Source organism: Hyla sarda, chromosome 1 (assembly GCF_029499605.1).
Source record: "Hyla sarda isolate aHylSar1 chromosome 1, aHylSar1.hap1, whole genome shotgun sequence".
In the NCBI taxonomy this organism is placed as follows: Eukaryota; Metazoa; Chordata; class Amphibia; order Anura; family Hylidae; genus Hyla; species Hyla sarda.
The window spans coordinates 448,097,218-448,113,032 of NC_079189.1; the positions used below are offsets into that span (position 1 = coordinate 448,097,218).

Consider the following 15,815-nt stretch of genomic DNA (forward strand, 5'->3'; position numbering starts at 1 on the left):
CAGCCTCCGTCGCCCGCAGCCTCCGTCGCCCGCCCGGATCGGTAAGTGGATCTTCGGCGCCTTTCCCCGTCGTTTCCCCGTCCTGCCCTGCCTATTGTGGGAGGGCAGGACGGGGAAAACGAAAGTAAACCCCCCCGCACCCGATCTGCTATTGGTGGTGGCGTCTAGACCACCAATAGCAGGAATAGGAGGGGTGGCAACCCTGCCACCTCACTCCTATCGCTTCAGGGGGATCCTGGGTGTCTTAGACACCAGCGATCCCCCTTACATTCCGGATCACCGGGTCACTATAGACTCGTAATGACCTGGAATCGCGCAAATCGCAAGTGTGAATTCACTTGCGATTTGCCGCGATCGCCGACATGGGGGGGGTCTGATTACCCCCCTGGGCATTTGCACGGGATGCCTGCTGAATGATTTCAGCAGGCATCCCGCTCCGATCCCCGACCGGCGCACGGCGGGGACTAGAACTGCCCATGACGTAAATGTACGACCCAGGGTGTCGGGACGTACCGTTACATCATGGGTCCTGTAGGGGTTAAAGAAGTTTAAGAATAGTACAATAGTATTGTTATTCTATTTTTCTTGACAAATATTCCTAGCATTTTGTCAGGAAATCACACATAAATATTAAGGTCTAGCATTGTATATTCTCAGTCTTGATTGTCATATCATAAGGGCATCCATATTGAGTGGATCTTTTCAAATATTTCAATATATTTAACTAGTTGAATGTAAATGATGCAATACCATGTTGTTCATAAACATGTATAGCTTTACAAGTATCTGGTAATGTAGAATGGTTGACCGTTACAATCTCAAGATTGTAAGGTTCTTGAATATGGATCACTTCTCCTTCTTCTGCAGAGAATGGACATGTTCTATTCCTTTGCCAGCTAATTGATATAAAAAATTGAAATAATTTTTCTTACCTGTTTGCAGTTAGCGTGTGTTTGCTGTGGTGACACCCGAGAGCAGCTAGCTTGTGGTTACTGTGGCAAAGCCTGAGCCAATCCTGTCATGTGTCCCTCTGGCCAATGGGGTGTCGCCGACACTGTTCTGAAGAACACCTGTCTTGTGAAACCACTAAATTGTCTTGCCCACAGTGCTGCAACTCAGTTTCAGGGTTGTGGCAATCTGCTTATAGCCTAGGCCAATGATGGCTAACCTTTTTGAGCCCGAGTGCCCGAACCGTAATGCACGCCAACTTTTTTCCCCTCAATGTGCCAGCACAGCAATTAAATCAGAATACACATTAGGGTTGGCAGTATAGTTCCCCCATATTAGGGTTGGCAGTATAGTTCCCCCACATTAGGTGCAGTAGTTCCTCCACATTAGGTACAGTATAGTTCCCCCACATTAGGTACAGTATAGTTCTCCACATTAGGTGCAGTATAGCTACCCCACATTAGGTTGGCAGTATAGTTCCCCCACATTGGGTGTAGTATAGTTCCCCACATTAGATTGGCAGTATAGTTGCCCTACATTGGGTGCAGTATAGTTCCCCCACATTAGGTGCAGTACAGTTCCCCGCACATTAAGGTTGCAGTATAGTTCCCCCACATTGGGTGTAGTATAGTTCTCCACATTAGATTGGCAGTATAGTTCCCCCACATTAGGTTGGCAGTATAGTTCCCCCACATTGGGTGCAGTATAGTTCCCCCACATTAGGGTTGGCAGTATAGTTCCCCACATTGGGTGCAGTATAGTTCCCCCACATTGGGTGCAGTATAGTTCCCCCCACAAGGTTGGCAGTATAGTTCCCCCCACAAGGTTGGCAGTATAATCCCCCCCACAAGGTTGGCAGTAAAGTTCCCCCACATTAGGCAGGCAGTGTTCCCCCACATTAGGCAGGGAGTGTTTCCCCACATTAGGTAGGCAGTGTTCCCCCACATTAGGCAGGCAGTGTTTCCCCACATTAGGCAAGCAGTGTTCCCCCACATTAGGCAGGCAGTGTTCCCACACATTATACAGGCAGTGTTCCCCCACATTAGGCAAGCGGTGTGCCCCTATATTATACAGGCAGTGTTTCCCCACGTTAGGCAGGCAGTGTTCCTCCACATTATACAGGCAGTGTTCCCCCACATTAGGCAGAGTTCCCCCACATTAGGCAGGCAGTGTTACCCCACATTAGACAGGCAGTATTCCCCCACAGACATATACAGTGTATGGCTGGAGGCTGTATGTATGTATGGCTGTGTGTCGGAACACTGAAGATGACGTCCCGCTGGTCACTTACCATGCGCGCGTCATCCTCGGTCCTCCCCGATGCTCCACTCTGCTCTGCTTTACGAGCGCATGCACAGGACGTCAGTGACGTGACATCCCTGCGTGCTCTACCTCCTGGCGGTCCCTGCGTTTTTAAAGCTAACGCGGGACCGCAGAGAGGTAACCGGGACATCCTTGTGTCCGGAAATGACCTTTCTGGATACAGGGATGTCCGGAATGTGACGGGGGCCTGTGGCCGTGTGCCCACAGAGGGGGCTCGGCGTGCCACCTGTGGCACGCATGCCATAGGTTCGCCATCACTGGGCCATCTTTAAGAAGGGCAACACTTTCTCTCAGATCCTCAGAGAGTTATTTGCCATGAGGTTCCATGTTGAACTTTCAGTGACCAATATTGAAAAATGTGAGAGCAATAACACCAAATTTAAGACATTTGCTCTCCATTCACTCCTGAGACCTTGCAACACTAAAAAAATCACATGAAATTGGGGAGGAAAAATGGCTTATTGGCCCAATTTGGACATTTCAGCTTAGGGTTCATTTAGAGTGCCATTTTTTTAGTATTGTTACATGAAGAGACATAATATTATAACATATATCTGCAAAAATAGGAGGGTTGTACTCACATATGTGTGATACTGTAGATCTATGAACCTGTTCAGAGAAGGCACTCAGCTAGCTGTGTGTGCTTTAGGGTGGTGTGGCATCTGACACTTTTGCTGATGTCCCACATAATACATCAGGCAAACTTTTGTGTGCCAATTAAACCACGCCCAAAACCTGCTCATAACATGCCCCATTGTCGCACATGCAGAAATGCAGAAAGGCAATTGTGCCATTAAAGTCTCATCATAAATGTGGCAAACACATGTGAGACACCCCTGATCAAAAAAATCTACCATCTGACCTGGTGCACACATTGATACATAACCCCCTCACTTTCAGAGTGCAACATTTAAAATCATAGGGGGAGATTTATCAAGCTTTTTTTTGGCTGTTAAAACGCACAATTTTTTTTGCGCAGTGTGATTTTGAACAAACAACAAAAAAACGTGGTCTCAAATGGCTGGAGGTGCTCAACCCCAAATGCGGTAGTGCATTTATACTGGGTGGAGCAGATCCTGCCCTTGTAGTAAGTTGCTAAAGGCGATCCCCAGCATAAAAATGCATACAATGGAGGATACCTGCAGCAGACTACAAGTACCAAGTATTGCAGTGTGATTTTGATCATATTTTTTTGTGCCTTTTTGAAATAGGCACTTTTTTAAAATCTGGCTGTGTGCTGCAGGGCTGTGCAGTTGCCCATGCAGTGGACAGTAAATATTAAAGGGGTATTCCAGGCCAAAACTTTTTTTTATATAACAACTGGCTCCGGAAAATTTAACAGATTTGTAAATTACTTCTATTAAAAAATCTTAATCCTTCCAATAGTTATTAGCTTCTGAAGTTGAGTTGCTGTTTTCTGCCTAACTGCTTTCTGATGACTCACATCCCAGGAGCTGTGCAGCTCCTATGGGGATATTTTCCCATCATGTACAGCTCCCGGGACATGACATCATCATTGAGCAGTTAGACAGAAAACTTCAGAAGCTAATAACTATTGGAAGGATTAAGATTTTTCAATAGAAGTAATTTACAAATCTGTTTAACTTTCCGGAGCCAGTTGATATATAAAAAAAGTTTTTGCCTGGAATACCCCTTTAACTGTGCCTTTGTTAAAAAGGCGAAAATATTTTGTGCAACCCTGTTAGAAACACTGCAGAAGTAGACCATGACCAACTTGGCTTTCGAAAATGTCAGACCACAGGGAAATTACTTTCAAGCATGGGGGACCAGTTATTTAGTAAGGAGTCATCTGTTATAATAGAGTAAGCAAAATTAAAGGGGTACTCCGGTGGTAAATTTTTTGGGCTATATGGCATCTTCTTTGTAAGTTTAGTTTTTTTGCAATATACGTGTGTTATATGTTTTGGCAGCATGTATGTGTTTTGCTTAGCTGTTTGTTGGGCAGAAAGTTCTGTAGTTCAGAGTGTTTTCTTTTACTGTTGTCCACAGAGGCCATGTTCTGAGTCTGCTGTGGACAAGATGTCATAGCTTTTTTTTTTCTCTGTCTGCATGAGAAATAAGCCACGCCCCCTCATCTCCCTCCCGGAGGTCTGCATGAGAAGCCATAGTACACAGCTCCTCACCTCCCCTCCCCCTGCACTGCTTCTGAGGACACATGTCTGCATGAGAAGCCAGAGTACAAGCTACTCACCTCCCCTCCCCCTGCTCTGTATTCTGAGGATGCAGGTCTGCACAGGAGAAGGAACACAGAGAAGATAAGTGTTATCTGAAGGGAAGGACGAGAAGGTACACGGGCTGGGGATGTCTAGACTGCAGGGGAGTGAATCTCATAATGGGAATGATCTCTATAAGTGAAGGGGGAGGGGGGGGACTCCTGAATGACACATGCTGGGAGTTGCGGTCCCTGTTATGTGTGTGTATTCTAGTGTTTACAAACCAGTGTGCCTCCAGCTGTTGTAAAACTACAACTCCCAGCATGCCCTGACAGACTTTGCATGCTGGGAGTTGTAGATTTGCAACAGCTGGAGGCACACTGGTTGGGAAACACTGTTCTAGCCTATTCAGCATACATATCATGTTACACCAGTGTTTCCCAACCAGTGTGCCTCCAGCTGTTGCAAAACTACAACTCCTAGCATGCCCAAAGGCTGTCAGGGCATACTGGGAGTTGTAGTTTTGCAACACCTGGAGGCACCCTGGTTGGGAAACACTGGTGTATACCCTACAGAGGTGTGGTGAACTACAACCCCCAGGAGACTACAGAGGCAGCATGCTGGTGTTATACCACAGACTGAAGACTCCTGAATGACACATGCTGGGAGTTGTAGTCCCTTTTGTGCGTGTATGACAGTGTATCCCAACCAAGGCTGATTATATTAGTGTGCTGTGTATAAGGGGGCCGACCCGGGAAAATAGTAGGATGGGTAAAGGGCGGAACAAAAAAAAACACAGCAAGAAACATTAAATAGAAGTAAAGATTGGAAAACAAAGTGGGGGATAAAAAGACAACAAAGAACGAAAATAGAGTAGGCTAAACAACAAGAATAGAAATGAAACAAAACGGAAAAACATGCTGACCACCGGAGTACCCCTTTAAATAAACTAAGCTCCAAGCAGGGTTGTGTGACTTAATAAGATCTTCTAATATATCAATACATTATTCTTCAATATAATAATGGAGATTATTACTTACCATTAGGACATGCCAAACAAGTTGCTATTGTCATGCTGTATTTTCTTTCGCATTTGGCAACAGCTGGAGACACGACTGCTGTCCTTGAATTTTCTTACAATCAGCTGGAGAGAGTTTTCCTGCATTTGGGTTGCTCTGTGAGTCAAATCATCTTAAATTGTCATTCCCCTAATAAACTGAAGAGCACAAAGTTAGAGCCCTAAGTTTTGAGACCAGGGAGCAGTGACAATCCTCGCCACAATGGCCTAGGTGTTGACAGCTCGGTAACAGGTAAGCTGCGTTTAGTCTGAAAGTTGGTGCATGTGCCTTAACAGACAGTTGCAACAGCTCTCTGGTATTCCAACTTGGGGCACGCCAGGTTGTTATGTTATTCAACAATTGAAGATTTTCCTATCCTTGGTGAAGGAAAATATAGATTTTATTAAAGACAAAACGCGAGTATTATGCTTTGTAACTTCATTTTACTGATCAGCAGCAAAAGAAATATTAATGAATATTACACAAGAAAAAACTTTAAAACATAGGTATGGTGTAGCCTAACATGCTACCATAATATCAACCAATCATGTAACGGTATCAGATATATGAGTGACAGTTAATATAATATCTTCCTTTTTCTTTTGAGCGAAGGTAAAACAGTCCAAATACGGATGTGTAATCTTGGAAGTAAAACTGGAACTAGAAGATAGTAGTAGAAACTTGGTACTCGTAGACGATGTAGGAATCTAGAAGAAGGTCATCTTCCATAGTTGAAGAGATTGAATTAATAATAAGAGAAATTCCAACGAAGAACAATTTTTATTCTGAAGCAAGTCTTCTTAAGTAGCTGTGAAGACAAAATAATAATAAAAATCAAAGGGATGGGTTCATAGGGGGGGATAATACTCGCGTTTTGTCTTTAATAAAATCTATATTTTCCTTCACCAAGGATAGGAAAATCTTCAATTTTATGTAAATACAAAACGCTCCTATTATGCTAGTTTAAAGCTAGAGGAAATAGGCTTATTAAACAATACAGATTACAAAAGAACCATAGAAACATGTGAATCTGGTCTAAAATAAAACGTTTTAAATGTTGAATTAGAAGACCAATTTGCAGCCTTAATAATATCAGACAGTGAAGCGCCTGATTGAAATAATTTTGTAGAAACTGCACTTCTAGTGGAGTGAGCACCATACATGGAGGTATCGATGTCGGCCATAGTCATAGTCGATTTTACCCAACGAGCAAGGGTACTGGAAGAAACCGGTTTATGGGGTTTACAGAAAGAAATGAGTAATTGGGAGGAAGAAGGAGAACGTAAGGATTCAGTCCTGGATTCATAGGATCGTAAACAACGAACTACACATAATTTTTGTTGATGAGGAAAAGAAGGATAGAATACTGAATGTAAATTAGTTTTTGTGCGGCGATAGACAGTGAATAAAACTCCTTCCGGAGAGTATTGTCTTCTAGAAATGTCAAGGGCTCTGACATCAGATATGCGTTTGATTGAAATGAGACATAATAGAATCGTAAGTTTAAAGGAAAGAAGTTTTAGAGATAGAGAATCGTTATCCTCCCATGAAAGAAAGAGATTCAAAAGAATGTTCACATCCCAAGTAGAACTGTATTTGGGTAAAGGAGGGCGTCTAAAGCGTATGCCTTTTAAGAATTTGCATACAAGAGGATGGCGGCCAATAGGGACAGAATCGATAAGGGAATGTCTAGCCGAAATGGCGGAGCGGTAAAGATTGATAGTTCTATAAGCTCTACCAGCATCAAAGGAATCTGAATGAAAATTTAAGATGTTATTAAGAGAGGTTTGTAAGGGATCCAAGTCCCGTTTAGAGCACCAATGAAGCCAAATTTTCCAGGCTGATCTGTAAGCAGATCTGGTACCTGGAGCTCAAGCGTCGGAAAGAAGTTCTCTAGTTGTGAGAGAAAGTGGAGATGATGTTCTGGGATACCTGAAATTAGACAAGCCATTAGGGTTAGTTGGTTCGATAGTATTAATGGATGATAATTGCCAAGAGGATCTTGGAGGAGATCTGGAACAGATGGAAGTACACGAGGATAATCCATGAGAAGTTGAAGTAGTTGGGGAAACCACGATTGAGTCGACCACCAAGGAACAATTAAAACCATGGTAGCTTTCCGAATCGAAGTTTGAAGAAGAACCCGAGGGATTAGATTGAAAGGTGGAAATGCATAAAGTGTTTCCTGAGGCCAATGTTGGAGGAAGGCATCTATGCCTAAAGCATCTGGGTCTGGTCTCCAACTGAAAAATTGAGGTATCTGACAGTTCAGTCGAGAAGCGAACATGTCTAGATGAAGAGGGCCCCATAATTGATTGATTGTTTGAAAAATGGGTGAAAGGAGCCTCCAATCGCTGAAATCTGTTCGGAAGCGAGAATTCCAGTCCGCGATTGAATTGGAGATGCCGGGAAGGTATTCCGCTTTGAGTGTAATGTGTCTGTCTAGATAAAAATGCCAAAAATCTTTGGCAATGTCTACAAGCGCTTTGGAATGTGTTCCACCCAGATGATTTATATATTGGACTGCGGATATATTGTCCATGCGAAGCAAAACACAACAATGTGAGGAATTCTTCACAAAACTCTTTAGAGCGAAGGACCCAGCTAAAAGCTCTAGGCAATTGATATGAAGCTGGGATTCGGTAGGAGACCATTTCCCTCCAGTAGATAGGGAACCGCAACGGGCCCCCCATCCCGAGAGACTTGCGTCCGATTCTATGATGATATCTGGATTCGGATGGAAAATGGTTTTTCCGTTCCAAATTTGAATATGGGAGAGCCACCAAAGAAGTTCTTCTTTGGCGTCTGAAGAAAGAGGAACTTCATCTGAGTAACCCAGGCCTTCTCTTAAATGTCTGATCTTTAGACGTTGAAGGGCTCGATAATGAAGAGGAGCTGGAAATACAGCTTGAATGGATGCTGAGAGGAGACCTACAATCCGAGCTATAGTTCGGAGAGAAATAAGATCTTTGCGAAGGATTTTGCGAATTTCCTTCCTTATAACTTTGAATTTCTTCGGAGGAAGATTCAGAATAGTTGAGTGGGTATTGATTAGAAATCCCAAAAATTCCATCTCTTGAGATGGTTGAAGAATGGATTTTTTGAAGTTGATCAAAAAACCCAGATTGGATAGAAGAGAGAGAGTCCAATCTCTGTGAATTAGTAGAAGATATTTGGATTGAGCCATTAGAAGAATGTCGTCTAGATAAATAATTAGTCTTACACCTCGACTTCTGAGTAAAGAGACAATTGGTTTCAGAAGTTTCGTGAAGCACCAAGGGGCCGATGATAGGCCGAATGGAAGGCAGGTGAACTGCCATTTTTTGTTGTTCCATAGAAATTGAAGAAAGATTTGTGAAGATGGATGAACTGGGATTGTCAGATATGCATCATTTAAATCTATCTTGACTAACCAGTCGTCTTTTAGTAATATGTCTCTCAGTAGATGGATACCTTCCATCTTGAAGTGTCGGTACACAACAAAATTGTTGAGTAGTCTTAGATTTATTACGGGTCTGTGACCTCCGTCTTTTTTCTGTACAAGGAAAAGGTTGCTGAGAAAACCTTGAGAATTGAGAGGTACAGGAATGATCGCTTTCTTTAATACAAGATCTTCCACCTCTAGATTGATCAATTCTTGATCTGTTGTAGAAAAACGGATAGGGTGAGGTAGAGTGAACTGAATGGGAGGGGAAACAAACTCTGTAAGGAAGCCTGAAACGGTACTTAGAATCCATGAGTCTGATGTAATCATACTCCATTGTGTTAAAAAATGTATTAGTCTTCCGCCTAATGGAAGATTGGCAGGAGAAAATGGAGGACTTACCTGTAGTTTGTTTAGCGCGTTGAACTCCACGTTGTCCTCTGGGACGCCAGGGTCTAACACGGTAGGGGAAGAATGGATTCTGCGGTGGAGTATAAGGTTGGTATTGTTGATATGTTGGGAGGGAGCCTCTTGATTGCTGTCTAGAGGGTAGGTAGCAGCCCGGAAAAGCGGCTCCTACCTTTTCCGGCCCTGTTAAAAACTCTATTTGGAAAGACTTTCTTTAGGGAAGCCTGTGATTTGGTGATTGATGAAAATAATCCCACATATTTTCCCATTTGGTGGATAAAATCTTCCCCAAAAAGCATCCCATCAGTGGGTTTTGATGGTTCGTTGGATGCTAAATTTGTCAACTGGGGGTCAATACGCATAAAAACTGAACGTTTGCGTTCAATGGTAAGGGCAGTATTTGCATTGCCCAAAAAGCACGCAATGCATTGTGCCCACCCTCTTAAGATCTCAGTGTCAACTGGTTTAGTGGAGGAGGAAGATTCCTCAACCATGTCCAAAATTTTGGACAAGGGGCCTAGAATATCAAGAAGTTTGTCCTGGCATGCTCGAAAACTCCTGTCTATGCCCTTCTTGGGATTTTTTCCCGAATTTTGTCAAAAATTTTGTAAGAACTGGGTCCAGTTCAGGGGTAACTGAAGAATTATGGGGAAGGGTAGGACGAGGACACTCTGCCTTCAGTTTATTACGTGTTCCTCTGTCCATAGATTTTTTAATCCTCTGGGATAAAAATTTTGCAACAAGGGGTTACATAGTTACATAGTTACATAGTTAGTACGGTCGAAAAAAGACATATGTCCATCAAGTTCAAGCAGGGAATTAAGGGGTAGGGGTGTGGCGCGATATTGGGAAGGGATGAGATTTTATATTTCTTCATAAGCATTAATGTTATTTTGTTCCAGGAATGTATCTAATCCTGTTTTAAAGCTGTAAATTGTTCCAGCTGTGACCAGTTCCTGAGGTAGACCGTTCCATAAATTCACAGTCCTCACGGTAAAGAAGGCGTGTCGCCCCTTGAGACTAAACTTTTTCTTCTCCAGACGGAGGGAGTGCCCCCTCGTCCTTTGGGGGGGTTTAACCTGGAACAGTTTTTCTCCATATTTTTTGTATGGGCCATTAATATACTTATATACGTTTATCATATCCCCCCTTAAACGTCTCTTCTCAAGACTAAACAATTGTAACTCCTTTAATTGCTCCTCATAGCTAAGATGTTCCATGCCCCATATTAGTTTAGTCGCGCGTCTCTGCACCCTTTCCAACTCCGCAGTGTCCCTTTTATGGACAGGTGCCCAAAACTGAACAGCATATTCCAGGTGAGGCCGTACCAATGATTTATAAAGGGGGAGTATTATGTCCCTGTCCCTTGAGTCCATGCCTCTTTTGATACATGACAATATCCTGCCGGCTTTGGAAGCAGCAGCCTGACATTGCATGCTATTCTGTAGTCTGTGATCTACAAGTACACCCAGATCCTTCTCTACCAGTGACTCTGACAGTTTAATCCCCCCTAAGACATACGATGCATGCAGGTTATTAGTACCCAGATGCATAACTTTACATTTATCCACATTGAACCTCATTTGCCAAGTGGATGCCCAGACACTTAGTCTATCCAAGTCATCTTGTAACTTATGGTAACCATTCTCCCGACCTGGGATGAAGAATAAGGGAGGGATCAAAAGAGGAAGGTTCTATTTCCTCCGAAGGGTCATCCTCCTGATTTTCAGGGTCATCTACTAGTTCGCCACTTTCCTGAGACATATATTCAAAGGAATCTAATATTTCCTCATCCTGAGAATCTGAAGATGAATTAGACTCAGGTTCTATATAAGAGTCAGGTTTAGATTGTCTGACGGTTTTTTGAACCCTTTTAACCTGTACGTCCTCTAGGGCAGAGGGTACATTTTGTGACTGAGATGCACGGTCATGGTGATCTGACATAGATCTGTCCTTAGATTTTTCATGGCGAGTCTTTTTAGATTTATTAAAAGGTGGAACGTCGCCGTCATTAGTGTGGCGTTTTTTGGATTTAGCTTTTTTAGGGATGTTAAATCCTGTAGCTAATTTTGAAACAGATGTCTCAGGTGAAAAATAGTTATCAGAAGGTGTTTTAGGATTACTGACAGAGGGATGAGATAATGCTGTAGAAATGGATTTTTGGATATTATCTTGTAATATAATAACCGCAGATTGTACTGCGGATTGCACCGCAGTGTTTACAGAGCGAGCCACAGAGTTATCAATTAAATTTTGGAGGTGTTCATTATGAACTGCCTCAGAGACAGATTGAGAACGAATATCCCTAGGGGCATTTCTGGATTCTTCTGTCATGTCCATGAGGGATAATTTATATTTATTTGATGCAGATATAATAAATGATAGTAGTGGTGATAGTGCTGTACTCACAATTCTGAGGTAAAATCTATAGAAAAACTTATGCTTTTAAAAAAGCAGTTAGTAATTCAACCACTAGGTGGTAGTATAATAGAGGAGAGAGGTTAGAAATGTAATTAGAAAGGTTACTAATGAGTAACCAATCAGTACTAATATATTCTGTAATGCAGGGAGAGAGTTGTTGCGTCGCTGAGGGAACCTGACTGACTGACAGGATTCCCGCCCAACGGCAAGTAATGACTACTCTGCCGAAGTCTTGCGAGAACACGGGAGCAGGGAGAACATGGCGGTGATGACGCAGGAGAAAAGAAGAAGCAAATGCGGAGCGCAGGGGAAGAAATACCGAAGAAGGATGTTCGGGATAGCGATCGGAGATGTCAGAGAGGTAAGTTAGTACAAAAGAGAAAGAAAATTTTCAATTATTCAAAACAATATATAATATTTCAGAGACAGAATACATTTGCTAATGTAAAAGCAGGAAGAGCAGAACGAAATGGGACAAAAGGAATGGAAATAACAATAAGAGATAATGATTCAGTAAGAAATATAGGAATAATAGGTGATGATTATAATTAATAAAGATAAAATTAATATTTAGGTTATAAAATGAATGCAAATGGGATAATGTTAAATAAAAATAATGAAATATAATGAAAATTATGATAATTACCGTATTTATCGGGGTATACCACGCACCGGCCTATAACACGCACCCTCATTTTACCAAGGATATTTGGGTAAAAAAAGTTTTTTACCCAAATATCCATGGTAAAATGAGGGTACGTGTGTGCGCGTGTATACCCCGATACACCCCCAGGAAAGGCGCCGATAGCCAGGGGGAGAGAAGCGGCGCCGACAGCCAGGGGGAGAGAAGGGGCAGCGGCACCCATTGCCGTCGCCGCTGCCCCGTTGCCTCCCCCATCCCCGGTGGCATAATTACCTGAGTCGGGTCCGCGCTGCTGCAGGCCTCCGGCGTGCGTCCCCTGCGTCGTTGCTATGCACGGCGCGGCGCACTTACGTCATGTGCCGCGCCGTTCAGCGCATAGCAACGACGCCGGGGACGCACGCCGGAGGCCTGCAGCAGCGCGGACCCGACTCAGGTACTTATGCCACCGGGGATGGGGGGAGGCAACGGGGCAGCGGCGCCGGCAATGGGTGCCGCTGCCCCTTCTCTCCCCCTGGCTGTCGGCGCCGCTTCTCTCCCCCTGGCTATCGGCGCTGGCACCGATAGTCAGTGGGACAGAATGGGCAGCGGTGCCGATAGCCAGGGGGTGAGAAGGGCCGACAGCAGCCCTCTAGACCCCAGGAAAGGCAAGGGGAGAGAAGCGGGCAGCGACGGCCTCTCTCCCCCTGCCTTTCCTGGGGGTGTATCGGCGTATAACACGCACACAGACTTTAGGCAAAAAATTTTAGCCTAAAAAGTGCGTGTTATACGCCGATAAATACGGTAATAGATAAAGAAATCAAAATAAACAGAATAAAGAAATATAAATAATAATGTGTATTATATATGGAGTAAAGACACTTAGCTTGTTATCACTGCTGAGCAGCAAAAGAAGAAGGAAGATATTATATTAACTGTCACTCATATATCTGATACAGTTACATGATTGGTTGATATTATGGTAGCATGTTAGGCTACACCATACCTATGTTTTAAAGTTTTTTCTTGTGTAATATTCATTAATATTTATTTTGCTGCTGATCAGTAAAATGAAGTTACAAAGCATAATAGGAGCGTTTTGTATTTACATAAAATTAGCGATTAAGCAAGGCCAACTCTTTCTGAAGGTAACTAGGCAGAATAGGACCTGCAACATATAAATAGTAAAAAAATAAGACAGGCAGAAAAACTTTTTAACATTAAACACTTACAAGTAGGGCACCCTGCAATGGCAGCACCTTCTATATGGTTCACACAGGTCTCCGGAGCAAAGGCAACTTAGTCTGAGGGAAAACAAAAGTAAACTTCTAATTTGGCAGCACACAGCTGTTTGTGAGGTGAAATAAAATTTGTGCAATATTTATTAAAAACAGCACAAAATAAAACCACACAAAAAGGACTTTGCACAGCAAAACAATGATAAATCTCCCCCTTAATATTTAGTTTTTTTCTTTTTTACTGATGCTTAAAGACCTTCACCAAATAAACTTTTTTGGTGCATGTCATAAAATAAAATTTTCTATATTAACTCAGATTACGTTCTCCAACTACTCCTAAAACTCCTACCACCCTTTGAAAAAAAAAAATTCTGAGCTTTAAAAAGCTCTGAATCTTACCTTTCTTCTTGGTCACATAGTACAATCTCGCAGCAGGAGAAAGTGGGCATTGCTGAAGCCTGCTGGGGGACCACTTCCGCCTTCACATCATTTCAGTGCTTTGATTATTAGAAGACCTCAAGCCCTCTACAGCAGATTTCAGTCTGTGTATCTTTCAGTGAGGCTCTTTGCAGCTTTCAGTCTGTGCAGCTTTCCGTGAGGTTTTTTGCAGCTGTAAATCAAGCTTAGTGCAGAGAAACACTTCCTGAGTTTGGTCTACTGCCATTACAAGCAGGAGACCAAAATCTGAGATTTTGACCAGACGGAATGTGTTCTGGCCAACAAGGGAGACCCCTGGTGGCCAGAAGTATACAGCAGAAAAACTAACATAAGTTTTTTAATTTTTTTTTTTAATGGAAACTAAATACAACAGTTATTTATTTGGCATAAGGAATCAAATATTAACCCCTTAAGGACCAAGCCTATTTTTACCTTAAGAACCAGAGTATTTTTTACACATCTGACCACTGTCACGATAAGCACTAATAACTCTGGGATGCTTTTACTTTTCATTCTGATTCAGCGATTGTTTTTTCGTGATACATTCTACTTTATGATAGTGGTACATTTTTGCTTGCATCATTTCTTGAAAAATGAAAAATTCTAAAAATTGATGAAAAATATGAAAATTTTTCATTTTTTTTAAACTTTGAAGCTCTTTGCTTGTAAGGAAGATAGACCAAATAAATTATATATTTATTCACATATGCAGTATGTGTACTTTATGTTTACATCATAAAGTTGACATGCTTTCACTTTTGCAAGACATCAGAGGACTTCAAAGTTCAGCAGCAATTTTCCAATTTTTCACATTTTCAAAATCTGAATTTTTCAGAGACCAGTTCAGTTTTGAAGTGGATTTGAAGGGCCTTCATATTAGAAATACCAAATTAATGACCCCATTATAAAAACTGCAACCCTCAAAGTATTCAAAATGACATTCAAAAAGTATGTTAACCCTTTAGGTGTTTCACAGGAATAGCAGCAAATTGAAGGAGAAAATTCTGAATCTTCATTTTTTACACTCGCATGTTCTTGTAGACCCAGTTTTTGAATTTTTACAAGGGGTAAAAGGAGAGAAATTCCCACAAAATTTGTAACCCCATTTCTCTCGAGAAAGGAAATACCGTATTTATCGGCGTATAACACACAATGGCGTATAACACGCACCCCATTTTAACAGGGAAATTTAAGTAAAAAAGATAAAATGTAAAATAAATTACTTGGACTGAATGTCACATCATCCCCCCCAACTTCATTTTCTTCTGCACCTCAGTTTGGTCCTGTCCCCTCCAGTGCCACATCAATCCTTCCCATTTATCAGTCCCTGTGCCACATTTACCCCTCTCATCGCCACCCCCCCATGTCTCATCATCCCCCCATGTCTCATCATTTCCCCCTGTCATAGACCACCACTAGCCATACAGGCATTAAGCCTTTAGTGCCTCCCCCACCATCATTTCCCCCTGTCTTATCATCCCCCCACCCTGTCTCATCGTCCCCCACCCTGTCTCATCATGTCCCTCATCATTCCCCCCTCATCATCCCCCCACCCTGTCTCATCATGTCCCCCATCATTCCCCCTCATCATCCCCCCACCCTGTCTCATCATGTCCCCCATCATTCCCCTCACCCTGTCTCATCATCCCCCTCATCATTTCCCCCATGATCCCCCCCTCATCATTTCCCCCTGTCTCATCCCCCCATCATTCTCCCCCCTCATCATTTCCACGTCTCATCCCCCCATCATTCCCCCCCCTCATC

General features: G+C 42.7%; 2 long non-coding RNA genes across 5 annotated transcripts in view; both read right to left on the bottom strand.

Moving 5' to 3' along the window:
* The window catches only part of LOC130283772 (uncharacterized), a 39,014-nt gene extending 33,232 nt beyond the window's left edge, over positions 1 to 5,782 (bottom strand). For all 4 annotated transcript variants that reach the window (XR_008846840.1, XR_008846843.1, XR_008846842.1 and 1 more), the window contains exon 1: positions 5,486 to 5,782. This is a non-coding gene — a long non-coding RNA (uncharacterized LOC130283772). The remainder of the gene's footprint in view (positions 1 to 5,485) is intronic.
* A 158-nt stretch (positions 5,783 to 5,940) lies between these two features.
* The window catches only part of LOC130283779 (uncharacterized), a 34,609-nt gene continuing 24,734 nt past the window's right edge, over positions 5,941 to 15,815 (bottom strand). The window contains exons 2-3 of the long non-coding RNA XR_008846846.1: positions 13,608 to 13,679; positions 5,941 to 6,311 (exon numbers count right to left, since the gene is read on the bottom strand). This is a non-coding gene — a long non-coding RNA (uncharacterized LOC130283779). The remainder of the gene's footprint in view (positions 6,312 to 13,607; positions 13,680 to 15,815) is intronic.